Source organism: Leptopilina heterotoma, unplaced genomic scaffold, assembly GCF_015476425.1.
Source record: "Leptopilina heterotoma isolate Lh14 unplaced genomic scaffold, ASM1547642v1 Lhet_1394, whole genome shotgun sequence".
NCBI classification, from domain to species: Eukaryota; Metazoa; Arthropoda; class Insecta; order Hymenoptera; family Figitidae; genus Leptopilina; species Leptopilina heterotoma.
Window position 1 is genome coordinate 25,067 of NW_025110858.1, and position 20,994 is coordinate 46,060.

Below are 20,994 nucleotides of genomic sequence, written 5' to 3' on the forward strand. Positions count from 1 at the left end.
GTTGTTGGCTTCTTCCTCCGTAGCCCTAAAGTCACTTTCCACTCGTCTGAGGTTCCTTTCTGCCTCTTCACGTAGGCGCTTCATGTGTCTAACCGCTTGTCGCCCGAATTCACATTTTAGAGGGTTGATTGTCATTTTTGTCTCCTGGAGGACATTTGTTACTCGTTTTATCCAGTCTAAATGATCTTTGAATGATTCGTTTACTATATCAATGTCATCGAGGTAGGCATAAGCATGTGGCTCCATTTCGGGACCAATCAGGGAGTCAATTAACCTTTGAAATGTTGCTGGGGCCCCTGATAGGCCGAATGGCATCCTAGTGAACTCGAACAGACCCATGCCGGGGACTGTAAAGGCTGTATGCTCTCTACTCTTTTCATCTATAGGGATTTGGTGATACCCCCATCTAAGATCCAAAGTCGTAATATACTTAGCTGCCCGTAGTTTTTCTAGTATAAAATCCATTTTAGGGAGGGGATACGCATCTTTTTTCGCTATTTCGTTTAATTTCCGGTAGTCTATACACATCCGATATGTGCCGTCTGGTTTACGTACCATGACTACCGGAAAAGACCAAGCGCTTTTCGATTTTCTAATTATCCCTGCCTCTAAAAGTCGTTTCGTTTCGTCTTGCATTGCTTTCAAGACGACCGGGGATACTCGGTACGATCTTTCTTTAACCGGTTTGTGTCCCTGGACGTCAATACTGTGTTCGATTCGATCCGTAGCGGGGAGGTTTTCTGGCGGACTTGTGAGTAGGTCTACTAGCAGTTCATCTAATTCTTTTAGTTCTTCCTCCGAAATATCTTTTAACCCGCAGCAGTGGTCTAACCTAATTTCTTCCGAAGATTGATTACTAACTTCTCTTTCCGCAAGACTTCCCGCGTAACTGTGAACATTTTCCGGAAATTCAGACAAATACCAGATTTTTTTACTACCGTCATGTATCACTCCGAACGTGTGTAAGAAATCTATTCCAAAAAATACTTGTTCTTGTAACCCGGGTACTATGTTTACTTTCATTACCCGGGAAACTCTATCTATTTGTATTGGTAAGTAACAAGTCGCGGCTATTTCTTGTATCGTGCCGTCTGCTGTCATGATGGCCTGGCCTTTCGCGGGGTGCAATTTAGCTCCATAATGTTCTGCGATTGCTACTCCGATTTCGCCTAATACCGTTCTCGACGCGCCACTATCCAATAGTGCTCTTATATTGGGAGTGTTTCCTATTTTAATGTTTGTGAAAGCTCTAGTGGAGGTACTGAAATTTCTAATACTAGGGGTTCTTGTGGTTCGGCTGACTTTAAGTGGGCTAGAATTACTTGATTTTCTTTCCAAGGGTTTTCTACCACTCTACCCTCGCTGTTTTCTGAGTTAGAATTTTCTGTAGTTTCGATTTCTCCTTGGTTATTCACTACAGCATCTTGGGACTTGTCTTGTTTGATTTTGTCTAGTATTGTCGTTTCTGTTTTTGAACTATTCTCAGTCTCATTTCCGAGGGGCTTAGCCGGTGTCTGTATTACCGCCCGCTCCTCGGAAACCTGGTCAGTTTGTGTCTGTTCTGTATTGGGGGGAGGTAAGTTGACCCTTAACTTTCCCCCCCTTTTTGGTTTCCCGGACAGCCTTGACAGTCTTTTGTTGTTGTATCGTCTTTACCGCAGCGTCTACAGTAATCTGTTCTACGTTTAAAAGGACAACCTATCTGGAAATGTCCTGGTTTTTTACAGTTCCAGCAGATTACTTCCTTTTTTTCTTTGTCGCTGTCAGTTGTCGATGTGTTTTTTGTCTGTGATTTGTCCGTATTTGGGGTCTCTCCGGTGGTTTTGGGCTTTGAATTTCCATTACCTTTTGGTAAATTCTTTTTCTTACCCCCGGAATCATTTGTTTGTCTGTTGTTATCGTTATTGTTGGAAATTTGAGTACTATTTCCTAACGCGGCCACTAACGAGGCAATTTGTTGCTCCAGCTGGGTTAACTTCTTTCCGTTCGCCGTTGTTTTCCCAGCTGGTGCTATTGCAGCGACTTTTGTTTCCTCCTTTTTGTCTGTTTTATCCTCCCTATAAGCGTATTCCGGGATGAGGTATCTTTCTGGGTTTGACGGTGGTTGTTCGTCGTCTACAATGCTGTTCGCTCTTTCTACTTCTCGGGCTAAAATCGCGAGACTATTGTAATCCACAAACTCGTGCCTGCGAATAGCGCGCCTATATTCGGCCCTGAGATTAGAATGTACGCGATTCATTTGAATTTCCATGTCTACTGGTCGTGTGGATAACTCGTATAACCCGTACATACACGTTAGATAATCCGCTACTGGTTCGTTCGGGTATTGTCTTCGCGAGATTATTTGGTCTTCTAATTTCTCTTGGTAGAATTCTTCACCGAATCTCAATTGAAACAATCGTCGGCATTGGTTCCACGTTGTGATTCTACCGCGATTTTGTCGGTACCAATGCCACGCCATACCTTTAAGTAAGAAAGGTAGAGCTACAAGCATCTCTTCGTCAGTTAATAACGAAGCTGCTCTACCCTCTTCTACTCTCCATAAGAAGTTATCTACGCTCGCACCTCTTTTCCCGTCAAAATTAATTTTCCATCCCTCTACTATGCGGGCCACGTCTCTGGGCTTGTTCTGAAAACCAGAGGTGGTCCTTTCCCAGTATGGGGTTGAGTTATGGTAATTTGGGGGTTGATAGTATGAGTTTCTGTTAAATTCTGATGGTCTTGCGAATTGTTCTCTGTATGGGGGTTGTCTTTGGGCATAATTGTTATCGTACCCTGTTTGTCCCCCCCAAGGGTCTTGTATCGCGTATTGGTTTCTGTATGGGGGCTGTCTTTGGGCATAGTAATTATTATACCCTGTTTGTCCCCCCCAAGGGTCTGGTCTCGCGTATTGGTCTCTGTATGGGGGCTGTCTTTGGGCATAGTAATTATTATAGCCTGTTTGTCCCCCCCAAGAGTCTGGTCTCGCGAAATAATATCTATTTTCAGTTAATATTGGTGCCGCAGGTCCTTTCTGATATTCGAATCGATTGTCGCGCTCCTGTGGTCCGTAACCTGAAAAATTTTGTGGGGCGGAGTAACTGGTGTTTTCATACTCCTCCCTTCTACTTAATACTCGAGTCGGGTTGCTTGACGGAAACAAACTACTTTCTAGGTCTGACTGGTTCATTCTACTACCCGAAAATACATTTGATACCCTAGGTCCCGAATCTAAGTACATTTCGTGATTTCTACTAAAGTATGGTATATTAGAAATCATTTGATTATATCTTCTATCCTCGCTTACGGGTTGGTATTGGGGATATTAGTCATAATCTATTTGATCTGATTGCCTCCACGAGGCCTCTGTTCTATTTATTTCTGGTTGAGAATCTCGTGGTTGCCTTACTTCGTCGAATTGCATATTCGAATTCATCGCAGAGTTTTGATTTTTCCCATGTGCTTCTCTTCTGGGGGGTTGTGATTGGGTGTAAAACTCGCGATTTGTCGGATTATTTTGTGTCCACGTCACTGTCGTCTGTTCTGTCCCTTGTGTCGTGGCCCTACTAGTGACTACGGACGGTAATGGGTTGCATTCGGATCTTGTTCCAGTACTCGTGACTGGATATAAGTTCCCAGGTCTGACAGTACCTTGCTGAGTTTGCGCTACAGTGTTCGTGTACTGATATTCGGGTACGACAACTGTCTGCGCGTGGCATGTGGGGCATTGCGCGTATGTCCCTTGCTTAACTTGTGGTTTGTCTGTCAACATGGTTGACTGTTGCCAAGGAAAATTATACATTTCCTCTGTCATTTGTTCGTGAGTTGGATTTCGGTTTCTCGGTCTCGTGTCAACATTTTTGTATCTAGGGTCGAATTCGGGGGAATAATTTTCTGGTTGTCTGTTTTCCCCCTGTGGACTATCGTTCGTTATTATTTTGTTTGCTGCATTATTTTTCCCGCCTGGTCTATTTTCAGGTGTGGTGGGGGTGTACGTACTCTGTTCTCCCCCTCCACCTACTCTAGATCCGTGTGGGGTGGTTTCACCCATTGTGTGTGGGTTTTGAAACGATAGTGTTCGTCTGTGGCTGTCTCTGTCGGTAATTTCTTTGTCAGTTGTGTTGGTATTTTGTTCTTGTTTTCCGTTGTCTTCGTCATCTGAAACCCACGAGACGTTTATATCGCCTGCTTCCCTCGCGTAATATCTCGCTAATCTAATTTGTAAAACATCATCTAAACCCTGAGTGCTAAGCTGCAAGTCTGCCAGGTGTGTTCGTAGGTCATTGCCGGTTAACCCTTGGAACTGGTCTGGGATTCTAGCTAACAAATTTTCTACAGTGAGTTCCCCTTGCCCTGTCCTCTCCCTTGAGTTACTGCGAGTACTCATTTTGATTTTTCAAAATTTTTCCGCGTCCAGAAAAAATCGAAAAAAAAATCTTCGGAACAATTTAATCAAGAAACAAAATATTTCTTTTTGCAAAATAATTCGTTGTTGATTTATTTTCCTAAGGTGTTCGTTGTTTTCCTTAGGAGGGCTTATTTTTGTGGGTGGTGGGGGAAGCGATGCAGGTTTTAGCCTTGTCTAAAATAAAATATAAAAACAAAGCAAAAGCAAAAATAGTTGGCGAAAGCAAAGCATAAATAAAGCGATATACAATGTATAAACAAACACGAATATCCAAAATTTTATTAAACAAGTCAATATTCCCAGATATAATAAAAAATTGGCATAAAGAATGGTAAAAATCATAAATTTACCTGCAAGTCACACTCTCGATTCTTCTTTCGCCCAGGTGCACTTTTTCAAAAAAAAGTATTTTTATTTTCTTGAAATCAATTAATTAATCTGTATTTTTAACCACGAATTTAAAAAAAATTCAAACAAATAATCTCGAGTCTCTCTCAGGGCCCTACTTGTTGGGTGCCATTTATAACATGGATTCTCAGCACTTTAATATCTTGCCAAGAATGCTCAAGTCCATTATTTTATTTAAAATATTGTTTTAATTTACTTTAGTTAATAATTAATTACCAAAAATTTACTATCAAATTTAATCAATGTATCAATACTTATCTGTGATGCAATTTTTCTCAAGTCTCTTTTTGAAACTATAAACAAACGAAGCTTGGAGGTTACGCTCTTCCAACCTCCAAGTATTTACTACGAGGCTCTTTCTTTGTTGTAAAACTAATTACGACCGGGCGAGTTTGTTTACATTTGTCCTTTGACAGGGAATATTCCCTATTCGAAATTCAAAATTCCCTAGCTAGGAAATTACTAGTGACAGTTTATCGAAATTCAAAAGTTCCTAGCTAGGAACTTTTCTTTTTAACTACAAATTTCAAATTTTACTGTAATCCAAATGTGAAACCTTAATTCTCTAATAATTAATAAAATAAACACCTGGGACGAACTAAATAAACGAAACAATAATCGAGAATATGACTTACAAATTTTTCCAATGTTGAGAGAGAGAAAGAAAGAGACATTCAGGACACTGCTGGTCTGTGTAATGGATCACGCCGGGAAATTTTCACTAAGCACGTGTTCTTTCGTATTTCGCTACTATGAATTTTCAATGAAATTTATCTTTCCGAGTGGACATTTTCTAGACTTTAATTCAAAATACTTGTGTCCGCTCGGAAAACAATGTTATTTCGTATTTTAACTTCACTTTACACCCGAATTTGCTTCCCGGCGTGAGTACACTTTTCCCTTGTCCTCGTGGTGTGTGGCGTCCCTCGATCTAACCTCACTTTCTCAATATTTCGTCTTCTCACGCGACAACGACAGCCTGATGAAGACACTAACCTTCGAGCCGCTTCCTTTCGTCGTCCCAGTATTTCCTGGACATCAGGATCCGGTCGAAAAACTTTTGTTATAATTTATTTTTTTCGAAAACCAACTACAAATTTCGTTCTTTGTAACCACCAGAAATCAACTATTCTTTTCTCTCAACTTCCGGTCTTCGACAGCCTCCGCGCTTCCAAAATCCGTGTTTGCGTGCACCGCTGGCGGCGCTCGGTGTTTTCATTGGCTACCGAGCGCTGTTTTGGTCCGGGGCTGCTTCATTCTTTCCGACGGCTATTCTGATTGGCTGGCGCCGTCGGAAACTGGACATGACTCCCTGCTTGGGACATGCTCTTTCGATTTTCTCATCGCTAGATCGGCGTCGTCTGCTCCAGTGTTGTGACAGGCGGAGAAAAACCAGTGGAATGTTTTCTCCGGATGGCTAAGTCAGGATTGTGTCTTACATCTCTGCCGATTATCGCGTTTTGTTGTGAGAGGTTGCGTTGTTGTCTCCTATGTTGCTCGTCTTCTTCGATGTGTCTGAATCTCTCTCTCACCTCTCGACATCGTCCCAGATTCCTAACCTCTACAAACTAAGTAAATAAACAATTCTATTTCAAACAATAAAACATAACTTACATAATTAGAGAAATAACAATAATGAAATTAATAGCAAAATATCCCTATTAAATTTCAGTTGGTTCCTGGTGGTCTTGTGCAATTTCAAACTCTACTTTCTTTTACTATTCAAGCTTCGGCGAACTCTCGGGAAAACATCTCAAACGTGGACTTTTTATAATCCACGTTACACAATGTAATCTATAAAATACCATGCTCAAATTGCGATTCCTCCTACATTGGCACAACAAAAAGAAATATTAAAACGCGAAATAACGAACACAAGAAAGATGTTTACAAACCCCCTAAACAGTGGACATCATTAACTAAACATGCTTGGTATAGGGACCATACATTTGATTACAATAACACTAAAATAATTGATCAATCTGATAACTATAAAAAAAAATGATCCTTGAAATGACACATATTGTCAGTAATCCTAAATCAGTAAATAAACGAAGCGATACGGACAATCTATCCTCATTTTACAAAGCCTTATTAACAAACAACCTTTAAATAACAATTACATTTCTAAGGATTAATTTTCAATAATCACAAGAAAACCCTAAAAGTAAATTTGTCAAAATAAAACCATTAAAATAAATTTTGTTACAAATGGCATTAAATCTCACATTTCAAAAAATTAAGATAGTTCAAAAATGCTTTTCACCATATAATTCGTCATGATCACGTTCGACCACTCCAGTTACAGATCAAAAAATAAAAATCGGTTTCCGCCCTCATCTCACACTTTTCTAATTCCACACATACAAACAACACTTGACAAATACACATTTTGACATCTCTTCCACAAAACAAAAAAGTCTCCCTTTTCGACTGGCCAAACTACCACCAGTCTTGACGCTCTTCTTCGGAACCGCTTTCTTCGTCACGACTAACTACTCGGTCTCTTCTTTGGGCTAGTGGTCCTTCTGATGACCGTGTCGCGTTGTTGGCTTCTTCCTCCGTAGCCCTAAAGTCACTTTCCACTCGTCTGAGGTTCCTTTCTGCCTCTTCACGTAGGCGCTTCATGTGTCTAACCGCTTGTCGCCCGAATTCACATTTTAGAGGGTTGATTGTCATTTTTGTCTCCTGGAGGACATTTGTTACTCGTTTTATCCAGTCTAAATGATCTTTGAATGATTCGTTTACTATATCAATGTCATCGAGGTAGGCATAAGCATGTGGCTCCATTTCGGGACCAATCAGGGAGTCAATTAACCTTTGAAATGTTGCTGGGGCCCCTGATAGGCCGAATGGCATCCTAGTGAACTCGAACAGACCCATGCCGGGGACTGTAAAGGCTGTATGCTCTCTACTCTTTTCATCTATAGGGATTTGGTGATACCCCCATCTAAGATCCAAAGTCGTAATATACTTAGCTGCCCGTAGTTTTTCTAGTATAAAATCCATTTTAGGGAGGGGATACGCATCTTTTTTCGCTATTTCGTTTAATTTCCGGTAGTCTATACACATCCGATATGTGCCGTCTGGTTTACGTACCATGACTACCGGAAAAGACCAAGCGCTTTTCGATTTTCTAATTATCCCTGCCTCTAAAAGTCGTTTCGTTTCGTCTTGCATTGCTTTCAAGACGACCGGGGATACTCGGTACGATCTTTCTTTAACCGGTTTGTGTCCCTGGACGTCAATACTGTGTTCGATTCGATCCGTAGCGGGGAGGTTTTCTGGCGGACTTGTGAGTAGGTCTACTAGCAGTTCATCTAATTCTTTTAGTTCTTCCTCCGAAATATCTTTTAACCCGCAGCAGTGGTCTAACCTAATTTCTTCCGAAGATTGATTACTAACTTCTCTTTCCGCAAGACTTCCCGCGTAACTGTGAACATTTTCCGGAAATTCAGACAAATACCAGATTTTTTTACTACCGTCATGTATCACTCCGAACGTGTGTAAGAAATCTATTCCAAAAAATACTTGTTCTTGTAACCCGGGTACTATGTTTACTTTCATTACCCGGGAAACTCTATCTATTTGTATTGGTAAGTAACAAGTCGCGGCTATTTCTTGTATCGTGCCGTCTGCTGTCATGATGGCCTGGCCTTTCGCGGGGTGCAATTTAGCTCCATAATGTTCTGCGATTGCTACTCCGATTTCGCCTAATACCGTTCTCGACGCGCCACTATCCAATAGTGCTCTTATATTGGGAGTGTTTCCTATTTTAATGTTTGTGAAAGCTCTAGTGGAGGTACTGAAATTTCTAATACTAGGGGTTCTTGTGGTTCGGCTGACTTTAAGTGGGCTAGAATTACTTGATTTTCTTTCCAAGGGTTTTCTACCACTCTACCCTCGCTGTTTTCTGAGTTAGAATTTTCTGTAGTTTCGATTTCTCCTTGGTTATTCACTACAGCATCTTGGGACTTGTCTTGTTTGATTTTGTCTAGTATTGTCGTTTCTGTTTTTGAACTATTCTCAGTCTCATTTCCGAGGGGCTTAGCCGGTGTCTGTATTACCGCCCGCTCCTCGGAAACCTGGTCAGTTTGTGTCTGTTCTGTATTGGGGGGAGGTAAGTTGACCCTTAACTTTCCCCCCCTTTTTGGTTTCCCGGACAGCCTTGACAGTCTTTTGTTGTTGTATCGTCTTTACCGCAGCGTCTACAGTAATCTGTTCTACGTTTAAAAGGACAACCTATCTGGAAATGTCCTGGTTTTTTACAGTTCCAGCAGATTACTTCCTTTTTTTCTTTGTCGCTGTCAGTTGTCGATGTGTTTTTTGTCTGTGATTTGTCCGTATTTGGGGTCTCTCCGGTGGTTTTGGGCTTTGAATTTCCATTACCTTTTGGTAAATTCTTTTTCTTACCCCCGGAATCATTTGTTTGTCTGTTGTTATCGTTATTGTTGGAAATTTGAGTACTATTTCCTAACGCGGCCACTAACGAGGCAATTTGTTGCTCCAGCTGGGTTAACTTCTTTCCGTTCGCCGTTGTTTTCCCAGCTGGTGCTATTGCAGCGACTTTTGTTTCCTCCTTTTTGTCTGTTTTATCCTCCCTATAAGCGTATTCCGGGATGAGGTATCTTTCTGGGTTTGACGGTGGTTGTTCGTCGTCTACAATGCTGTTCGCTCTTTCTACTTCTCGGGCTAAAATCGCGAGACTATTGTAATCCACAAACTCGTGCCTGCGAATAGCGCGCCTATATTCGGCCCTGAGATTAGAATGTACGCGATTCATTTGAATTTCCATGTCTACTGGTCGTGTGGATAACTCGTATAACCCGTACATACACGTTAGATAATCCGCTACTGGTTCGTTCGGGTATTGTCTTCGCGAGATTATTTGGTCTTCTAATTTCTCTTGGTAGAATTCTTCACCGAATCTCAATTGAAACAATCGTCGGCATTGGTTCCACGTTGTGATTCTACCGCGATTTTGTCGGTACCAATGCCACGCCATACCTTTAAGTAAGAAAGGTAGAGCTACAAGCATCTCTTCGTCAGTTAATAACGAAGCTGCTCTACCCTCTTCTACTCTCCATAAGAAGTTATCTACGCTCGCACCTCTTTTCCCGTCAAAATTAATTTTCCATCCCTCTACTATGCGGGCCACGTCTCTGGGCTTGTTCTGAAAACCAGAGGTGGTCCTTTCCCAGTATGGGGTTGAGTTATGGTAATTTGGGGGTTGATAGTATGAGTTTCTGTTAAATTCTGATGGTCTTGCGAATTGTTCTCTGTATGGGGGTTGTCTTTGGGCATAATTGTTATCGTACCCTGTTTGTCCCCCCCAAGGGTCTTGTATCGCGTATTGGTTTCTGTATGGGGGCTGTCTTTGGGCATAGTAATTATTATACCCTGTTTGTCCCCCCCAAGGGTCTGGTCTCGCGTATTGGTCTCTGTATGGGGGCTGTCTTTGGGCATAGTAATTATTATAGCCTGTTTGTCCCCCCCAAGAGTCTGGTCTCGCGAAATAATATCTATTTTCAGTTAATATTGGTGCCGCAGGTCCTTTCTGATATTCGAATCGATTGTCGCGCTCCTGTGGTCCGTAACCTGAAAAATTTTGTGGGGCGGAGTAACTGGTGTTTTCATACTCCTCCCTTCTACTTAATACTCGAGTCGGGTTGCTTGACGGAAACAAACTACTTTCTAGGTCTGACTGGTTCATTCTACTACCCGAAAATACATTTGATACCCTAGGTCCCGAATCTAAGTACATTTCGTGATTTCTACTAAAGTATGGTATATTAGAAATCATTTGATTATATCTTCTATCCTCGCTTACGGGTTGGTATTGGGGATATTAGTCATAATCTATTTGATCTGATTGCCTCCACGAGGCCTCTGTTCTATTTATTTCTGGTTGAGAATCTCGTGGTTGCCTTACTTCGTCGAATTGCATATTCGAATTCATCGCAGAGTTTTGATTTTTCCCATGTGCTTCTCTTCTGGGGGGTTGTGATTGGGTGTAAAACTCGCGATTTGTCGGATTATTTTGTGTCCACGTCACTGTCGTCTGTTCTGTCCCTTGTGTCGTGGCCCTACTAGTGACTACGGACGGTAATGGGTTGCATTCGGATCTTGTTCCAGTACTCGTGACTGGATATAAGTTCCCAGGTCTGACAGTACCTTGCTGAGTTTGCGCTACAGTGTTCGTGTACTGATATTCGGGTACGACAACTGTCTGCGCGTGGCATGTGGGGCATTGCGCGTATGTCCCTTGCTTAACTTGTGGTTTGTCTGTCAACATGGTTGACTGTTGCCAAGGAAAATTATACATTTCCTCTGTCATTTGTTCGTGAGTTGGATTTCGGTTTCTCGGTCTCGTGTCAACATTTTTGTATCTAGGGTCGAATTCGGGGGAATAATTTTCTGGTTGTCTGTTTTCCCCCTGTGGACTATCGTTCGTTATTATTTTGTTTGCTGCATTATTTTTCCCGCCTGGTCTATTTTCAGGTGTGGTGGGGGTGTACGTACTCTGTTCTCCCCCTCCACCTACTCTAGATCCGTGTGGGGTGGTTTCACCCATTGTGTGTGGGTTTTGAAACGATAGTGTTCGTCTGTGGCTGTCTCTGTCGGTAATTTCTTTGTCAGTTGTGTTGGTATTTTGTTCTTGTTTTCCGTTGTCTTCGTCATCTGAAACCCACGAGACGTTTATATCGCCTGCTTCCCTCGCGTAATATCTCGCTAATCTAATTTGTAAAACATCATCTAAACCCTGAGTGCTAAGCTGCAAGTCTGCCAGGTGTGTTCGTAGGTCATTGCCGGTTAACCCTTGGAACTGGTCTGGGATTCTAGCTAACAAATTTTCTACAGTGAGTTCCCCTTGCCCTGTCCTCTCCCTTGAGTTACTGCGAGTACTCATTTTGATTTTTCAAAATTTTTCCGCGTCCAGAAAAAATCGAAAAAAAAATCTTCGGAACAATTTAATCAAGAAACAAAATATTTCTTTTTGCAAAATAATTCGTTGTTGATTTATTTTCCTAAGGTGTTCGTTGTTTTCCTTAGGAGGGCTTATTTTTGTGGGTGGTGGGGGAAGCGATGCAGGTTTTAGCCTTGTCTAAAATAAAATATAAAAACAAAGCAAAAGCAAAAATAGTTGGCGAAAGCAAAGCATAAATAAAGCGATATACAATGTATAAACAAACACGAATATCCAAAATTTTATTAAACAAGTCAATATTCCCAGATATAATAAAAAATTGGCATAAAGAATGGTAAAAATCATAAATTTACCTGCAAGTCACACTCTCGATTCTTCTTTCGCCCAGGTGCACTTTTTCAAAAAAAAGTATTTTTATTTTCTTGAAATCAATTAATTAATCTGTATTTTTAACCACGAATTTAAAAAAAATTCAAACAAATAATCTCGAGTCTCTCTCAGGGCCCTACTTGTTGGGTGCCATTTATAACATGGATTCTCAGCACTTTAATATCTTGCCAAGAATGCTCAAGTCCATTATTTTATTTAAAATATTGTTTTAATTTACTTTAGTTAATAATTAATTACCAAAAATTTACTATCAAATTTAATCAATGTATCAATACTTATCTGTGATGCAATTTTTCTCAAGTCTCTTTTTGAAACTATAAACAAACGAAGCTTGGAGGTTACGCTCTTCCAACCTCCAAGTATTTACTACGAGGCTCTTTCTTTGTTGTAAAACTAATTACGACCGGGCGAGTTTGTTTACATTTGTCCTTTGACAGGGAATATTCCCTATTCGAAATTCAAAATTCCCTAGCTAGGAAATTACTAGTGACAGTTTATCGAAATTCAAAAGTTCCTAGCTAGGAACTTTTCTTTTTAACTACAAATTTCAAATTTTACTGTAATCCAAATGTGAAACCTTAATTCTCTAATAATTAATAAAATAAACACCTGGGACGAACTAAATAAACGAAACAATAATCGAGAATATGACTTACAAATTTTTCCAATGTTGAGAGAGAGAAAGAAAGAGACATTCAGGACACTGCTGGTCTGTGTAATGGATCACGCCGGGAAATTTTCACTAAGCACGTGTTCTTTCGTATTTCGCTACTATGAATTTTCAATGAAATTTATCTTTCCGAGTGGACATTTTCTAGACTTTAATTCAAAATACTTGTGTCCGCTCGGAAAACAATGTTATTTCGTATTTTAACTTCACTTTACACCCGAATTTGCTTCCCGGCGTGAGTACACTTTTCCCTTGTCCTCGTGGTGTGTGGCGTCCCTCGATCTAACCTCACTTTCTCAATATTTCGTCTTCTCACGCGACAACGACAGCCTGATGAAGACACTAACCTTCGAGCCGCTTCCTTTCGTCGTCCCAGTATTTCCTGGACATCAGGATCCGGTCGAAAAACTTTTGTTATAATTTATTTTTTTCGAAAACCAACTACAAATTTCGTTCTTTGTAACCACCAGAAATCAACTATTCTTTTCTCTCAACTTCCGGTCTTCGACAGCCTCCGCGCTTCCAAAATCCGTGTTTGCGTGCACCGCTGGCGGCGCTCGGTGTTTTCATTGGCTACCGAGCGCTGTTTTGGTCCGGGGCTGCTTCATTCTTTCCGACGGCTATTCTGATTGGCTGGCGCCGTCGGAAACTGGACATGACTCCCTGCTTGGGACATGCTCTTTCGATTTTCTCATCGCTAGATCGGCGTCGTCTGCTCCAGTGTTGTGACAGGCGGAGAAAAACCAGTGGAATGTTTTCTCCGGATGGCTAAGTCAGGATTGTGTCTTACATCTCTGCCGATTATCGCGTTTTGTTGTGAGAGGTTGCGTTGTTGTCTCCTATGTTGCTCGTCTTCTTCGATGTGTCTGAATCTCTCTCTCACCTCTCGACATCGTCCCAGATTCCTAACCTCTACAAACTAAGTAAATAAACAATTCTATTTCAAACAATAAAACATAACTTACATAATTAGAGAAATAACAATAATGAAATTAATAGCAAAATATCCCTATTAAATTTCAGTTGGTTCCTGGTGGTCTTGTGCAATTTCAAACTCTACTTTCTTTTACTATTCAAGCTTCGGCGAACTCTCGGGAAAACATCTCAAACGTGGACTTTTTATAATCCACGTTACACAATGTAATCTATAAAATACCATGCTCAAATTGCGATTCCTCCTACATTGGCACAACAAAAAGAAATATTAAAACGCGAAATAACGAACACAAGAAAGATGTTTACAAACCCCCTAAACAGTGGACATCATTAACTAAACATGCTTGGTATAGGGACCATACATTTGATTACAATAACACTAAAATAATTGATCAATCTGATAACTATAAAAAAAAATGATCCTTGAAATGACACATATTGTCAGTAATCCTAAATCAGTAAATAAACGAAGCGATACGGACAATCTATCCTCATTTTACAAAGCCTTATTAACAAACAACCTTTAAATAACAATTACATTTCTAAGGATTAATTTTCAATAATCACAAGAAAACCCTAAAAGTAAATTTGTCAAAATAAAACCATTAAAATAAATTTTGTTACAAATGGCATTAAATCTCACATTTCAAAAAATTAAGATAGTTCAAAAATGCTTTTCACCATATAATTCGTCATGATCACGTTCGACCACTCCAGTTACAGATCAAAAAATAAAAATCGGTTTCCGCCCTCATCTCACACTTTTCTAATTCCACACATACAAACAACACTTGACAAATACACATTTTGACATCTCTTCCACAAAACAAAAAAGTCAGTTTCGCTTGTACCCTTCAAAAGGGAAGACTAACAGTTTTTGAGAAATGTTTTCTCTAAAAATGTTCAAATTTTCTGTGTTACTTTGTGCAATAATTATGGATTAAAGTGTTTATTTAAGGTTCGTAAATACAATGTTTTGGGATATTATAATTTGGATATTTCTTCTTTTTTCTTTGTTCTTTATATAATTATAAACAACAATTAAAATAAAAAAAAAAAATAAAAAATCTCTAAATTTTTTATTATGTTTCATATTAATATCTTAAATAATTTATAATTACATTATATTCTTTTACATAATTTTATAACGTCGTTATGTAAAAAGTATATATTTTTTAAATAATTTTTTAGAAAATAAACGTCACTGAAGAAGGCTCCCACATGAGCTGAAACGTCTGACTTTAAATGAAAAATTAGTTTTTTTCTTTTAACCTGATCCTTAAAGCCAATAAAATATTACAACTAATTGTTATTTAAGAGGATCAATAAAAAACAAAATGAATAGAATTATTTATATTTTTTATAAATAAAAAAAAATTTGTTACAATTTATTTAATTTTTCAGGATTACACAATAATCTAATAGCTGAATTGGCAATTGTGGACGAATTGTTATTCAGATCTTACACTAGGATGAGCGTTGTAGAATATGATAATCTTTTTGATAACTTTAAGTTATCGTTTTTAGTAGATGTCAACATTTTAATGCCTTTTAGTTATCGTGTGCCCCTTGGGTAGTTTTAAAACAAATGGAACGGGATTCAGTTTAAATGATACATTCACCTCAACTTTATCGTAATTAAAATGTTTGAATGAAAAAGCTAATTAATATAAGAATGAAAACGATAAAAAAATGTTGAAGCACAAAAAGCACAATTATATATGAATAAAAAGGAATATTGGTTTACTTTAAAGAATATAAAAAGCATGCAGTAAGCATCCTAACCTATTTGTAATGAAAAGTTTTAAATAACATATTATTTAATTGTATTTACAAAGAAAGGAAAATTTTTAAAATGAGTGAAAAATATGTCTATTAATTAATTAATTAATTAATAAATTTAATTAAATTTCTTTAATATATAATGTTATATAAAAGGATCTTAAAATATGCGTGCACTTACCAACATGCGACACTCGGTTATAACTTTTAAGGTTAGGATACCTCATGATATATATGATATATTTATATAAAATAATGAGGAATTATTTTCACTACGATAACGAATCATCCATTAAAATAGTAATATTGCGGTATTTCTAAGTTTTTAATATTCATTTTTATTAATAATAAACATTAAATAATAATTTTTAATTTTATTCAAATTCAAATTTGGCGGTAATTTTATTGCAGTCGCGCTAGCGGAAAATTGTAGTGTGGACAATTTCACGAATTTCCCGGCTGCCTGCGCAGGCAGGCAGGCAGCAGAGCTGTGACCGTACCTTTATACGATTGTTGGAAATAAAATTTACCGGAAAAATCGAAATTGTGTTCACACGACAGATTTTCCGAAGTTAGGAAAGCTTTATTGTCGATTCAAACAGTTCAAGCAGCGCCACTGTTGGAACTAATATAAGCAGGACAGCTGGTCTATGTTTCTGTTTGTTTACTTAAACTTTATAATTATTTTAATAAATAAACTGTATATTATACAATTAAATAAATTATTTTATTAAAATCATTACAAAGTTTATGTAAACAAACAGAAACATAGACCAGCTGTCCTGCATATATTAGTTCCAACAGTGGCGCTGCTTGAACTGTTTGAATCGCCAATTCTAACGAGAAATTCAAAATGTGGGATGTTATAAAAATAAAGAAAGTAATGTATTTGGTTCTGCGTTGGCCTTAAAGGAAGTTTAAAAAATCGGCCCAATACGCGATGTGACGGCAGGCCTAAATTCACGTAATTCTCCACTAGGGAAAAACACTACGAAACTCTTCGTACGGAAGAAACTAGGTAATAGCGCTAGGATTCAAAATTAATATCAATATAATAATTGAATTTTAATGTAAAATAAAAACGCATGCATTTATTTGCTTATTCCCGTAAAGAATTTCATTACATGCAAAAAATCTAAAGAACGAAATAGAATGGCAACCAAACATGTGCTGCTTTTTAAAAAGGAATAATAGTTAAAATTACTGATGTTGAAATTAACTATAATAATCTTCGTATTCTTTCATTCAGTCTGTCCAGAGCGTATACATTCTGTCCGCAGTGAGAAAGAAAGGTTGATAGAGAGAAAGAGAGGTAAGTATCGTCTGTCCTTTTAGTTTAGAGTAGGAGCGAAAGAGAGGCGAATATTATTATTATATCTATATATATTAAGTTAGTCTTTCCTTATATACTCTGTTCACAGTGAGAGAGAAAGAGAGGGAGGGAGGTATTGTCTCTCCTTTTAGTTTAGAGTAGGAGCGAAAGAGAGACGAATAGTTAAGAAAGTAATTCCCACTTTTTGGGTTTAGAAGGGGGTACCATGTTTTCTCCATTTTCCGTGTCAGGTAGAAAGAGAGGAACAGAATTTGATAGGGGAAGGAAAAGTGGGGAATTTTACTTTCAAGCCAAAATACGAAATGGGCGTCTTATTTCCTTATTGGCTAATTATTTTTCTTTTTTCACTCACAGATAGATTAAGGAGTAAAAGAAAGGCAGATCAAGAACGAGGTATGAGTGAGAGGTATAAATTTTATCGTTGTTCCATAAACCAAATGGACAATTTTTCATCAATTTTTGACTCCCACCCCGCCTCCAGTTGTGAACAATCGCAAATATTTTAAAAAACTAATTCGTATAATTATTTAAGATTCAATTATCTTCGAACAATGGGTAAGGCTTTCTGAAGTGTACCGATGGTTTTTTAAGCCTGTTACGCGCTGTAAAAAAGACATGGAGCGTGCAGTTTCACGGGCGGTTGCACTGCCGCGTTACATGCGTTGAATTGGTTTCAATTTGTTAGTTAATGCTTTATTTATTAAGCATTTGACACATAATTTCGAAAATTTTAATTAAAATTAAATTCAAAATGGCGGATTTTTTATAGTGTCAAGAATACTCTCCTAAAATAATATTGCAAAATTCTAAGTAAAACAAAAATTATACATCCTTATTCTTCGCCATGTCAAAGATGTTTTTGTATGCGGATAAGCAATCGTATGATTTAAATATTTTCTCATTTGCATTTTTTAAAAAAGACAAACAAAAATGTATTTGGTGTTGCTGATCAAAAATTAGATATCAAATTTTCAAAATTGAAAATGGGGGATCCAACATGGCGGAAAAGAACATTTTTTTATTTTAATTTTTTTTTTCGTTTAATTTTTTTTTGTCCACCATATTGTATCCGCCATTTTTAATTTTTAAAAAATTATGTCATATTCGTAATCAGTGACCCCAAAACCCCCCGTAACGATTTTCAAGCAAATCCAATGATTTTAAAAAAAGAATGTCCGCCATATTGAATTCGCTGTTTTGAATTTTAAAAATCTGATTCAACATTCGTAATTAGCGACCTCGAAAACCCCCGAGTAACGATTTTCAAGCAAATCCGATGATTTTTTTAAAAAATTTTAAAACTTATGAACAAAAACTTAAAAGGCGTTTTTCTCAAAATGTCTTTTTTTGATCTGGAAAGAGTGATATCTCGAGTTCTTCTAAAGCGATTTTAAAAAATCAAAAGGTTTTTGATTCAGCGTCATCATGCCTATAAGTGGAACCTCAAAAACTGGAAAATTTACAACTCTCTTTATTTTATAAGGGAAATTCTGAATAAAAACACCTTTTTTTGCATATTTTAGAGAAAAAGTACTCTAAAAAAAGGGGGGGAAGAAAATTCTACTTTTTTGAGGTTCCACACCTAAAGAAATATCTAACGAAGAGAATGCCACTTCGTTTTTGGTTTTATCTGTTATAGAAAGTTTGGAATCGATCTTACCACCGAGAATGGGCATTTTCGAAAATAGCGTATATCGCCGCCATTTTGAAATAAAAATGAAAAATTTTTTTTTACAAATTCTTAAATAAATTATTTTTTACATGTAAAAGGAATTTTTAAAATAAATGTCATAGTTATTTTAATAATATATACTAAAAAGCCTTCTTTTTGCCTGTTTTGAACAGTCATTTATTTGTTCGACCGTATGAAAATAGCGATTTTTTCCCAAGGGCAAAAAAACAGTTGGTCCCATGCTTTTTTTGCCCAAGGTAAAAAAGGCCGCCATTTTCATACAAGTCGAACAAGTGAATGACTTTTACTCCCTGTCGTCTGCTATCTGAAATCGACACTTTTGTGCATTAGAAATAAAAAATATCGTATGTAATACGGGAATAAAGGCAGCCAATTTGTTCACGATGTTTGTTGTGACACGAGTAGAGGTCTCGGGGCGCCCTCGACCTCGACTCGTGTCACAAAAATCACCGTAAACAAATGGCTGCCTTTATACCCTTGTTGCTTAATATAATATTTTTACAAGATAAATGATTAGGTACAATTTTATTGTGTCATTTGAAGAAAAAGAATAGATATTAATCTTATTTAAAATTTTTTGACAGTCTTTATTGTGAAAAAATTGATGCAATATCCAAATTTTCATTTCGACAATTACACAATTACACCTCCATTTTAAAAATAAGGATTTTTTTTGCAAATGACCGACAAATTGGGCCCTTTTCATTTTTTTAAAGAACCAATGAAATCTATCAGATTAATTATCGATAAATTAATGAAAACCGCAAATTCCTGGTAATGAGAAAATTATGAAAAACATGTTTCCCGACATGAATTTTTAGGGAAATAAGAATTTAATATAAGTGAAAAAATTTTAATTTACTTAAAATAAAAAAACCTTTTCATTTTTACAACTCTTTTTAGTTCATTTTTTTATATTTTGACTGACTCGATTATAAGATTGCAAACTTTTTTTTTTATATAAAGATACTAGTGCACCAATAGAACCTTTTGCGACAACGTCATCTAATTACGAAAAAAGTAGCCATGGTTCCTCAAAACGTCCAGAAAAGAAGAAAGAAAGTGCAAGAAAACTTGATATCTGCATTGCAAGTCTTAACTACCAAGACAGAAAATCTGGTATTTCAATAATTATAGAAAAAATTACTATTTACATGAAGAGAATAATTTAAGAAGGGAACCAGTCAAATTTTAACTTATTGAAACTATTACTGTTTGCCCCATACGCTCATTTTGAGTATAAATGTTAGTTTAAAAATAAGGTATACTACACATGGTTGTTTTGAAATTCTAAACAACAGTTTTGACAATCTCGCCATTTCGGAGATATTGACATCTGGACGGTTTGGTTATTTTTTTTACCCATTTACCCATCCAAATATTTGGATTCAGTAACCTCAAAAACATAAAATATAATTATATCTGGCATTAAAAGAAATAAAAAAATTTAGCAAAGTTGTGCTATTGAATTACGAATTCAATTTTAGTTTCCCATAAATCAAAATGGCGGATCTAATATGGAGCAGAATGTTTACTTTATGCAATTAATCTTAATTTTGTCGCTCGGTGGTTTTTAGGGTAGCTGATTACGAATGCGATGTTTGTTTTCAAAATTTCAAATGACTAATATAATATGGGAAAGAGAAATTAAAAAAAATTTTCTATACACGCTCGCTGGTCGTGAATCGACGCAAGTGCTAAAATAATTGTCAGTGAGCGCTCCTATGACATTTACAGCTAACTGACTGGTATTACAACTCTCGAGTAACAAAATTAAGGTCAATTGCATAAATCTAAAAGAAAATTCTGCCATATTGAATACACCATTTTAAATTTATGAAAACTTACATCAAATTCGTAATCAGCGTCCCTAAAAACCACCGAGTGACAAAATTAAGGTCCACTGCATAAAGTAAAAATTTGTGTTCCATATTGGATGGGGGGAGGGTCAAAAATTAATAAAAAATTATCCTCGTGGTTTATGGACGGCTTATACCTCGACTTATATCATGACTATTAATAAATCTCGGTGTCAATGCTTTGACAAAGAAGGAAGAATACTTCAAGAAAATAATTCTTCTGATGTATAATTAATATATATAAAGTTTTTCTATCGCTTGACTGAACTAATCAAAACAAAAACCATTATTTTGTAATTTGAATTGCTTGGTACTTTGAAACGTCTGGCAACACAGCATACAGTTTAATTCTATACAAGCATTTATAAAAAAAATTTTTTTAAACTCGAAACAGTTTATTTAAATACTAATAATTTGTGCACTGTTCAGTACAACACGAGTCATTTGCAAAAATAATAATACGTTCAAGTCTATACGGTTTAATTGTATACAGATAATTTTGATACATTTAAATATTTTATTCTTGTTTATCTGAATACAGTGAAATTTTATACGAGCATAAAAAAATTTTATCTCTACACAGTTTATTTCGATACAGGTAAGTTGTA